This window comes from Onychomys torridus, chromosome 7, assembly GCF_903995425.1.
Source record: "Onychomys torridus chromosome 7, mOncTor1.1, whole genome shotgun sequence".
Taxonomy (NCBI): domain Eukaryota; kingdom Metazoa; phylum Chordata; class Mammalia; order Rodentia; family Cricetidae; genus Onychomys; species Onychomys torridus.
In genome coordinates, this window is record NC_050449.1 from 12,643,458 (window position 1) to 12,654,997 (window position 11,540).

The 11,540-nt window shown below is 38.9% G+C and overlaps 1 pseudogene; it reads right to left on the reverse strand.

Annotated features, from left to right (window-relative positions):
- Positions 1–7,328: 7,328 nt before the first annotated feature.
- LOC118586930 lies at positions 7,329–7,867 on the reverse strand (annotated as a pseudogene).
- Between the last annotated feature and the right edge of the window lie 3,673 nt (positions 7,868–11,540).

The following is an 11,540-nucleotide window of genomic DNA, read 5'->3' on the forward strand; positions in this document are numbered from 1 at the left end:
CTTTCAGGATTCCTAGAGCCCAGCCAGATGGTGCTTTTGTGATTGCATATTCACAGAACTTGGCTTTATTTGCCAAAAGCTTTTCTTGGAGAATCATTACTTCACATTTTTTACAGGGATAAATGCTGGAATTGCAAAGGCACAATTCAATATTAAGTAATAATCTGATGTCACACTGTGCACTGTCTGTAACAAACATCTAGGACACATGACCTCCTATGGGCCTTTGAGAGAGGTTCACGACTTCCTCAAGTAATTAGGTCTCTGCACCTGTCTGGCTTGGGCAGCACATGAGTCCTGTTCCTTTGAAGTTTTCTTCTTTTTTATCTTTCTCTGGCTCAGTCTGAGACTGTCTCTTTCCTACTTCTCACACAGGCTCCCTGGATTCTGACTTTATGAACCCATTTGTGTTGCATGTGTGTTCTTGACTCTATTATCCAAATTTAGATCTTTTTATAAATATAAATAGAGGGTTGGAGCCCAAATTGTGGAAGTTATAGACACTTGAGTCATTCTTAGACTACAAAACATGCAACTGACCAAATCAGGTTTTTGTGCATGTAGTACAAGTTGACCTTTGACTCCCCTGCTTCGACCTCCTGACTGGGGACGTTATGGTAGATCCCACCATGCTCAGAAGAACTTGGAACATTCTGCCTTGGAAGTGAAAGACAGCAGGAGAAAAGGGAGATGATCAGTGGTTGGCTGGATATATCACAGATGTAAATTTTGCCTTCATATTTTCAGATGATTGGTGTTATGAAATAGCACCACATAAAGTCATCTTTCCAAACACCTTGGCATCTTTCAGCGCCTCAAAGGCTACTACTTCTGTCCTTTGTATGTGTTGCTACACTGCCTTCAGGAATGTTCTAATTTGCCAAAGGTAATGGCTTACTTTCTGAAACATTCTCACATCAGAGATGATTCAAAAACATTTGAAATTCAAAGTCGTTTCCTTGACTGTCTCAATGCATCTTCTCTCAGCACTCTTCCTTTTATAGATATATTCCTTCTTTCTTTCATAATCTGAATTTTAACACTCATCTATTTCACTTGCTTGTGATGTTGAAGTCCCCCCCCCATGGTGTGTGTGTGTGTGTGTGTGTGTGTGTGTGTGTGTGTGTTGGGGGGTGCTTTTATCACAAGATTTCTCACTGGGTGTAATTTGCTGACTGAGGTAGGCTGGATGGCCAGTGAATGTTGGGGATTCACTTGTCTTTACTGTGCAAACTCTGGGATTACAAGCACACATCACTGTTCTTGTTTTTGTTGTGTTGTTTAAGATGTGTCTGGGAAATGAACTCAAGTCCTCATTCTTGCACAGTGAGCACTTTACTGATGTAGCTATTTCTCCAGTCCTAGCATATCCCTTTAAATAAGCTCTTGCCATTCTAATGAGAGCAGAATTGGATCTGTATTTCTTACAACTATTCTCCCAGAGCCCAGCCCATACCAAACTCAGTAAGTAATATTCAATGGGCCAAGAACTGCTGCAAGTCTTTTGTAAGCATTGACTTTAACTCTCAAATCAACCCCAATTTAATGAATTTTGTCCTTATAGTCAAACTAAGAAACCTCGAGATAAACAAATCTCAAATGACTTTTTCAAGGTTATATAGCTAATATGTGAATAAACTAGAATTTAGCTCTAGGAAATCTGAGTGAAAATGCATTCTTTTAGTAGATAAGTAAAAAATATTTAAAAATATGAAGTTAAATAGGAGAGAATATGTCAACTTGCCCGAAGATGATACACTGAGATAATGATGAAATATCCCTCAGAGAACTCTGAAAGACAACAAGGATGTCTCCTCAAGATCTGACAGGAGGAGTGACATCAAGGGCAGCTTCAGTATGTTTGCATTAACATATCTAAAGGAGGCTGTGTCAATCATGAGGGAGATTATTCTGGAATGTCATAAACAACAAGTCAACAAGTGAAGGAGAGTTAGAGAGGTGTTACTATCCTCCTGAAACCACTTCTTCAGCTCCCCTCCCCAGTAGAGGATGATTGCTCACTCAACACCTTACAAGTATGTGTGGGCTGTTTTTAATGATAGTGAAATGTGCATGACATATCCTACCATTTGCACCATTTTTAGTATTCATTTGTAATCCTCAGCTGAGTTCTTATGTAGCTAATTCAACAACTGCTGGGCATATATGCAACAGACATGTACTTATATTTTAGTATTTTAGCAAACACTTTTTGAACAATGGAATTGGAACAGAAACTAGATGAAGTATTAGAAAATAATTTAAAAATCCCCATGAAGGGTGTGTGTGTGTGTGTGTGTGTGTGTGTGTGTATGTGTGTGTACATGTGTGTGTGTGTACATGTGTGTGTGTGTGTACCTGTACATATGTGTGTACTTTCAAGTAAAGTCAGAGAATAACCTTAGGTCTCGTCCATGGGTATTATCCACCTTGACTTTTGAAACAGAGCCTCTCATTTGGACCTGGTGCTCACTGTTTTTGAGCTAGGCTAGCTGGCTAGTAAGCCAGAGGGCTCTACCTGTCTTTCCAGTGCTGAGTTTACAACTATGTGCTTTCACATCTGGCTTCTTTTACATAGGTGCTGGCAATTGAATTTCCATGCTTGTACAATGAGTATTTTATTGAATAAGCCTTCTCCCCAGCACCCATCATACCCCATGTACATTGTGTTTTTAAAGAACTGCCTACAATGTGAGCTGAATGTTCTTGGAAATAAGAATTAGCCAAAAATGTTTATCTCAAGGAATAACTGATTTTCTCTAGAGGACATATGTATCCTGTTGTCTTGGTTAAAATTGCATGCCTTTCCTGAGAAATACACAAGCGTATCTTTACAGACCCATTACAGCCCACAGTGTGTCCTTGTTCCACACAAAGCTAGTTAATCCAGTTTAACTTGGTGTATAGCCTCAATACATTATGTTCCAAGTATCTCCCATTATCTCCTAGCATCATGCTCCTGATTTCCATTTCTACTGTAGACTTTGTGTCATGCAGTCATTTTCAATGCACAACTCTGTCATTTGGTGCCTTTGCACCAAGTGCATTTAGAAAAAACTGTAAAATCCAGGTGATACAACAGTTAAATAGACTTTGTAAGTATCAAAAATGGTTGCAAGTTACTCATGGGCAGGATATCAATTGTTGATTATTTTATGGGAAAAGTAAGTCCCAGGAAATGTTTCAGCTCCATTCACCTTAGAAAAATAATTCAGTTTTACATAATATGTTCAAGAGAAGAGCATACTCTCTTATAATGTAATACTATTCCTCAGAAATACTGTCCACATATAAATGCATAAGCATGTTCAGAGAGACATGGGTAATAATGAATGGAGATGGTGTTTAAAACAACCACAAAATAAGGAAAAAGACAGAGTAGCTGTTAGAAAAGGTAATTGTGACATGCTCTATGATTGACTGTCATGCTATAGTAGAAATAAGTGAACATAGTCACATTTGTGGTATTGGAGAATCCTAAAAGCAGACCAGCAAGATTTAAAAGAATGACCCAGGGAGCTGAACCAAGTGATTCTCTTTAGGATTACATGGCTTGAACTTGAAACTAGGAGAAGAAATAAGGGGTTATTTTCAACAAAGTTAAGACAAAAGTATCAGAGTTAGAAAGAAATTAGCAGCTATAAATTTAGTTTCAAGTTTGATACTGAAAGTTTCTACATAAACACAAATTCATCCAACTCTCAGTGGAATATCACAGTAGCCTCTCTTTCGGGTAGAACCTATATATCTTCTGAGATGTACTAGCTTCCAGCTGCTCTGACAATGTCTGAAAAAACTGGAAAAGGAAGGAATTTCTTCTGGTTAACAGTTTTAGAGTTTCAGTGATTAGCACATTTCACTGTTGTCAGCCTATGGTGAGGTAGAACATCATGGTGGCAGAAGCACACTGTACATGAAAGTTTCTCACCTCCCGGAAGCCAGGAAGCATAAAGAGAGACAGGGGATAGGATATATCCTTTAAAGCATTCCCTTCAATATTCTCCTTGAGCCCTATATTCTAGTCTCTTTGGCATGAGAAGGTATTCTCCAAACTACGGACAAAGATACCTGGACACCAAACTATCCACAAAACTCTCCACTTATAGTCTTTCCTGTCTATGAGATATGCTGGGAAAATGGAGCACAGAACTTGTGAGAATGGCCAACTATGTTTCGTTTAACTTGAGCCCCAACCCATTACAAGGAGCCCATGCCCTACACTACCTATATGGCCAGGAACCAGAGACTGGATGTCCTAGAGACCTAGAGTAGAACCAAATGCAACTGGCAGATAAATAAATAAACAAATAAATAACTTCAACATTTCAAAGAAATGATTCCTAATGGTATTCTGCTATACTCATAGATTGGTCCAGTCATCTTCAGAGAGGCTTCCTCCAGCAGCAGATGGGAGCCAGTGCAGAGATCCACAAACAGACATTATGCTGAGAGAGTCTAAACTGGAAGTATCCATTGGATCTCTCTCCTCAGAGATGGAGAACCCTGTTGAAGGAGAGAAGCTGTAGGACTCAGAGGGGATAGAGGACACCAGGAAGACATGGCCCACCAAATTAACTAAGCATGGCTCACATGGACTCACAGAGACTGAAGCCGCAAGCACTGGGCCTGCCTGGGTCTGCCCCACATCCTCTGCATATGATAAGGCTGTTAGCTTGGTATTCTTGTGAGACTTCTAATGCTCGGGGTGGTGGTGGGGGTGAGGTGGGATGGTGGTGGGGGTGTATCTTTGACTCTTGCCTGCTCTTAAGTCTCTTTTCCTCCTATTGGGTTGTTTTGTCCAGTCTTAATGTGAGGGGTTTTGGCTTATTTTATTGATATCTCATTTTCTCCTGGCTGTCTGGCTGTCCTCTCTTGGAGATCTTTTTTCTGAAAAGTAAACAGAGGGAGAAGAGCTATCTATGGGAGAGGGGAGAGCTGGAAGAGGGCTAGGAGGAACAGAATGATGGGGAACTATGGTTGGGAAATATTGTATAAGAGAAAAATTTCTTTTCAATAAGAAAAAAACATTCTATTTCCTTAACAACCCTATCTTACATACTTTTCTCCTTATCTCAACTGTCCATTCAATTATGAAACTGTCAATGAATCAATCCCTTATGGCCTACTCATTTCCTATAAGCCCCAGCATATCTGAAAATCAATCTTTGTCAATACCTGAGCCTAATGCCTCCTACTTAAACATTAGCATAAGAGGGACATTGGCTGATTGTGAGTCTGAGCTCAGCCAAGACATTTTAAATAGGCAGTGTTTGGTCTTAAGGTTCCTCAATGCAGAGTAAGTTTTATTTTTACTCAGGAGAATATTTGTTTGACATTGAAGCCAAGCCTAATCATTGCTTCAATTTTACTTCTCTATTTAACACATAAAGGATAGAATTCCCATATTGTTTTATAGCTCAAATAAAATATGCTAACATTTATCTAGATTTATTGAGATAAACTGTGTCTGATTTGTTATTATTTGAATTTTTATGGATGAGGAAACTGAGATGAAGAGAAGACAAAGATATTGATTGCCTGGTCACAGTGTTTGTGCTACAGAAGGTTGGTGGTGCACACAGGGAAATTCTTAGGTCTTACAACACATGTTGGCAAAGCATGAAACCCCATGAGGACTACAGAAATATTACAGGTAAATAAGCAGACTGACTTTGGAAACTGGTCCTTGTGAAGAAGAGACATTATTTCAAAATTGATTCATTGATTTCTAGCATCTTTCCTTCCCACAAAACCTCTAATTCTCTGCCATATTTTGCTTGCCTCACTAATTAGTGCTGACTATTCAATTGCTCAGGTCAAAACTATTACTGACTGAGAGGGATTTTCTTTTTATTTTTTTCTTTTTCTTCATCCTCATCATAAATATTCATTGAAGTCTTTCTTATCTACTTCCAAAATATTCTAGGACCTGGGATCTTTTCTTTACTGAAGTCAGAAGTGGGTTTTTGTTTTTTGGGCTTTTTTGTTTTGTTTTTTTTTTTGTTGTTGTTTTTTAAGGACCAGAAGGAAAATGTTTTAGTTCATGACTGTTTTTTTCCTGGTGCGGTCATTTCTCTGGGATATAGAAACAGGTATAGATACTGTAGGAACACAGAAGTCTGATCCAGTAAAAACACAAAGAAAGAGCTTGTAGTAGTCCTCTGGTATGCTAAAATGCTTCTTGGCAATTATGCCCCCTGTTAACTCACATGCCACATGGCAGTTCAACATGGTGAGTTTCCAATGCAGCATTTCTGAATGATTAGCTTCAATTACTATGTCACTTTAATTTCAGTCAATCTTCTTAGTTAAAAGAGGAAACAGGTATTTCAGGCTAAATTTCTAAATGGTGGGTCTCAAGAGTTTCCTTGATGTTTTCTTTTTCCATGTTTTATAGTGATTTTTCCCCATTTTCAGTAAAAATAAAAACTCTTAGATTCTCTATGGAATAGAAATGATACTGCCTTTTGCACTCACTCTATCATGAATTGTACATGTAACTATTTTTGAGACTGGATAATAGGAAGGTAGCTACAATGATTTGTGGCATATCTCTGTTCAATCTGGAAGAAAATAATTCTTTTTCTCCAAAGAAAAACTAGCAATTGAAATTTTGTCCATAAACAAGCAATGATCTAATCTCTCTATTTGAACCATTCTATAACAATTTAAATACTAACATTTTTTGGTGTGTGTATGTGTATGTGCATATCTGTGTGTGTGTGTGTGTGTGTGTGTGTGTGTGAATAAATAGATAAATGTTTTTCTAAGAGGTTGACTCTCCATCTTCTGCTGTACTTGTCCAATCACCAGCAGTGGTCTGTTTTCCTTTTGACCTGTGACTTCCTTTTCCAGCGGCTAAAAATGTATTCTGTGGGGCTCTCTGTCTTGCCACTGTTCTTTCTTCTCACTGCTGTGACTGATTAACAATCTCCCATGAGTTTGCTCTTAGTCTCTTAGGAGGATTTCAATGCTGATTTCCCCAGGAGAATATTATACCAACGAATAATTACACATTGATCTGACCACAGATTGTGTGTATTCATTGCTTCTCAGATTCTCTCCAGACCCCAGAGATTCTTACAAGTTATAGAAACCATGTTTTCTATTGGGAGTTTTCATAGATTTGAAGATAAGGAAAATTGAAATGTCTAATATTAAAGGTGGTTTAACTTTTTTATTCTTTGAAATTTTCTTTGTTGCTTTTATTTTAATTTGGCCCAAGACTTGTGTGAGGCTGCAGGGCAGTTACAAAGCAGCCTAGTGGCTTGAGAGGTTCAGGTGGTGCAGAGGAGAGGCGGGAGCCCCTCAGAAGGTGAGGAGACCTCCTAGTCATACTTGAGAGTGAGTTGGCAGAGATACATAGAGATGGCTGGGGAAGCTGGTTGCATTGGCTGTGGTCCAGCTGACTTACTGAGGTTGGTCAAGTGGTTGCCCCTCTTTTTGATGAGCTTCACCTCTTCATCCAGGAAGTGGTTTTCCAGGAAGTCACAGAGATGAGGGTCTGTGCAGGCAGAACCCAGAGAATGAAGACCCAAGAGGTCCTGATACAGGTTCTTCTACAGAACCAAGGCAGCTTCCATGGCCTCCTGGGGTTTATCCCACTCATCTTAAGATGGCTTCTGCTAAGCCTGGAAAATTGTTGGAGTGTGGGGTATAGGGAGTGATCATTCTTCAACTTGAAGAGATGCTCAGAGCCCTCTTACTCCTCCTTGGCCAGTTCCTGGGAGTGGCCTATGCCCTCCAGATCTGCATTATAGTGATCAAAATATTAGCCCAGAGAGAGGAGGGCATAGGAGGCCTGCAGTGCAAGCTGATCAAGCAGTTTCCAGCATCTTCCATAATACTGATGTGTCTGGGAGGTCATTGCTGATCCATAGTATGGAGGTAACTGCAAAGAGACAAGGTTAGTTGGTCCTAGGGGCCAAAGGTGGTGAGGAGAAGGTCCTAGAGGATGTGACTAGAGAGATTGTAAGATGGCTGGAAGCTAACTTCATACATACATGCATGCAATGTATCTTGATCATATCTACCCCTCCCTCCCTCTTCCAAACCCACCTCCAGACTCTCTCTAACATATCTCCCTTACAATTTCATGATCTCTGGTTTTTTTGTTTTTGTTTTTGTTTTTTTTTTTATTTCTGAAAGATTTGTATGTGTTTATACTGTTACTTTCTTTTTTTAATTTGGTAACTTTCAGGAAAGCTTCTTTTATTTTAAATTTCTTTTTCATTTTACATACCAAATACAGTTCCCCCTCCCTTCCTTGCACCCACTCCCTTCACTCCATCCCACATCCACTCATCAGAGAGGCTGAGGCCTCCCATGGGGAGTCAACAAATCTGGCACTTCAAGTTTAGGCAGGACCAATCCCCTCCTCCCTATATCAAGGCTGAGCACAGTATCCCACCATAGGGAATGGGCTCCAAAAAGCCAGTTCATGCACCAGGGATAAATCCTGGTTCAATTGGCAGGGGCCCCTCAAACAAACAAAGCCACACAACTGTCACCCACATTCAGAGGGCCTAGTTCAGTCTCATGCAGATTCCCCAGCAGTCAGTGCAGAGTCTACTCACTCCCACTAACTCCAGTCAGTTGTTTCTGTGGGTTTTCCAATCATGATCTTGACCTGCCCCCTGCTCATACTAATAAATTTCTTCTCAAGTCTTCAGAGCAGAGTAAAGTGGAATAAATTTTGTTTGAAATATCTTGAACTTTAATGAATTCTCAGTCATGTATGTATTGAGTAACTTGTCCTTTTGTATCTGTGCTTCTGTATGTGTGCGTGCGTGCGTGCGTGCGTGCGTGCGTGCATGTGTGTGTGCATGGATTTAACCCAGGGTATTATTCAGGCTAGGTAAGTGTTTCATCATTGGAACTACAACTCCAGCTCATCTTCTTTTTAGGTCTCATTTATTTTATGAGTAAAATGTGATGCAGCTTCTATTTACCCAATAACAAAACTAATTTATATAAATCAGATAATCTTTCAGGGCCCTACATGGCCTCTGTGTAAATATGCAGTACTTTATTATTCTTAACCAGGTAGGTAGCTGAAGTATGGAGAAAACCCTTTCATCTCTACAAAATGCAGTCTGTCTTATTCAAATGTTCATAGCTCTTCATGTGTTACAATACAATTTTCACTTTCATTATATTATAAGAAAGTAGCCTTCTGGAAAAAAAAAGGAGGGCTTAGATTTTAGTAAATATTATCAGTGCAGAAAGCATGACAGAATATTATCAAGAGAAGTAATAATGAATGCCTATCCTTTTTACTGTGAAATTTATAAAAGCAAGTGGATAAATAAATATAAACCACACCAAAGCAGAAGCCAAATGTGTAGAAAGGAAATGTTTGCATCACAGTTCCTTCTGAAACACTATGCTTAAGAATACTGTGCCTGAACAACAACTATATTTGCCTCATTGCTTTTAATGCCATAAGAACACTTGGAATCTTATTATCCAAAAATAAGACAAAAGAAAATGTGATGTTTTCAACACCAAGTATTTTTCCTGAGTTTTACTACTGTGGTATTTATATGTCTAGTAAGAGTAATGTCTTATTACCTAGAAGACTCCAGGTAAAACAAATACTGTGCTAAAGGAATTTGTCATTCTTTTGCTTAATGTTTCTTGGGATCTACTTTTATAGTGTCTTAGTATATATCTTGGGATCCTACCTTTTCTAGGAATCTATATATCCTAAAATGATCCACAAATATGCCTATTTCTTTCTTCCTCTTGGAGACCTGGTCTTGCCTAGAAATGGAGTGGCTGAAAGCTACCAGCACAGAGGTCAGCCACTTGAACTTGTGTCCTTTGTGGATCTTCTGTGAAAAGGAGGGAAGGAGACCTAAGCCAGGCCCTTAGTCAGAAGTTTCTCTTTTTCTCACATCAAGGTCTTTGATGCTTATTAATATTTTTAAAAACAGTCAATAGAACTTAAAGTTTATTTTGTTTACTTTAACATGTAAGTCATTTGTGTTATCTAGAGCTCTCTGATCTCTGTTTTGAGTCTGCAATCAAATAAACAGATAAATAACAATCCCCAATACTTTTCATTTAGGTTACTGGTTTTAGGTAACCTAACTTAGGACTTAACTGATCAATCTAGTCAACAACGTATTCAGCATGATTCTCTGAGAAAGGGAATCAGTAGGACAAATGGATGATATGTTGATAGATGACAGATAACTGACAGATAATACATAATTGGTGAAGCCAGGTGGTGGCACACACCTTTAATCCCAGCACTCGGGAGGCAGAGCCAGGTGGATCTCTGTGAGTTCAAGGCCAGCCTGGTCTATAGAGTGAGATCCAGGAAAGGCACAAAGCTACACAGAGAAACCCTGTCTCAAAACAAAAACAAAAATAAAAACAAACAAACAAACAAAAAAAACAAAAAACCCAATAAATAATAGGTGATTGAATGATATCTGTTAAGATATATAGATGATACATATACGGCAGATAGATTAATAATGGATATCTGACAGATAAATGATAGATGATACTTAGATTATAGATGTGGGAAAGATAGGTGAAATAGATTGATAACAAATAAAAAGATAGGTAGATGGTAGATGGTTGATGATGGATAGTGTGTTAGAGTTTTGTTCTTGTGAAAAGACATCATGACCACAGCAAATCTTATAACAAAAACATTTAATTGGGGTGACTTACTTACAGTTTCAGAGGTTCAGTCCATTATCATCATGACAGGGAACATGATGACATGGAGGCAGATGTAGTCCTGGAGTAGTTGAGAGTTCTACATCTTCCTGGAAAGAGGACATTGACTGAAACACAGAGTAGGATTCTGAGTACATGAAACCTCAATGCTTGCCTCCACAGTGACGCACTTCCTCCAGTAAGTCCATATCCATTCCAATAAAGCCACAGCTCTTAATAGTGCCACTTCCTCTGAGATTACAGGGGCAATTACATTCAAACTATCATATTCCACTCCCTGGTCCTCATAAGCTTATAACAATATCATAATGCAAAATACATTTAGTCCAACTTCAAATGTACCCACAGTCTATCATTGTGTCAACAATGTTTGAAAGCCCAAAGTTCAAAGTCTCTTCTGAGATTCATGCAATCTCTTAACTGAATCTTCTATAAAATAAAAAGAAAAAAATCACATACTTTCAACATATAATGGCACAGGATATACATTACCATTTCAAAACATAGGAAAGAGAGAATAGTGAGGAAATACTGGACCAAAACAAGACTGAAACCCAGCTGGGCAAACTCTAAGCTCTTCATCTCCATGATTGATTTCAAAACACTCTCCAGATCTCCAACGTGTTTCAGCTTTGTTGACTGCAACACAATTCTTTCATTGGGCTATTTCCACTCCCTGTTAGCAGCTCTCTTTGGCAGGTATCCCTAGTCTATGGCATCTCTAACATCTTGCTTTCTCCAAGGAAATCCAGGCTTCAACTTTGCGTCTTCATGCAATGGCTTTTCTACTAGGCCTCCATTTAGGGATATCCCTGACACATGCCTGGCCTCAGCAGCTTTCT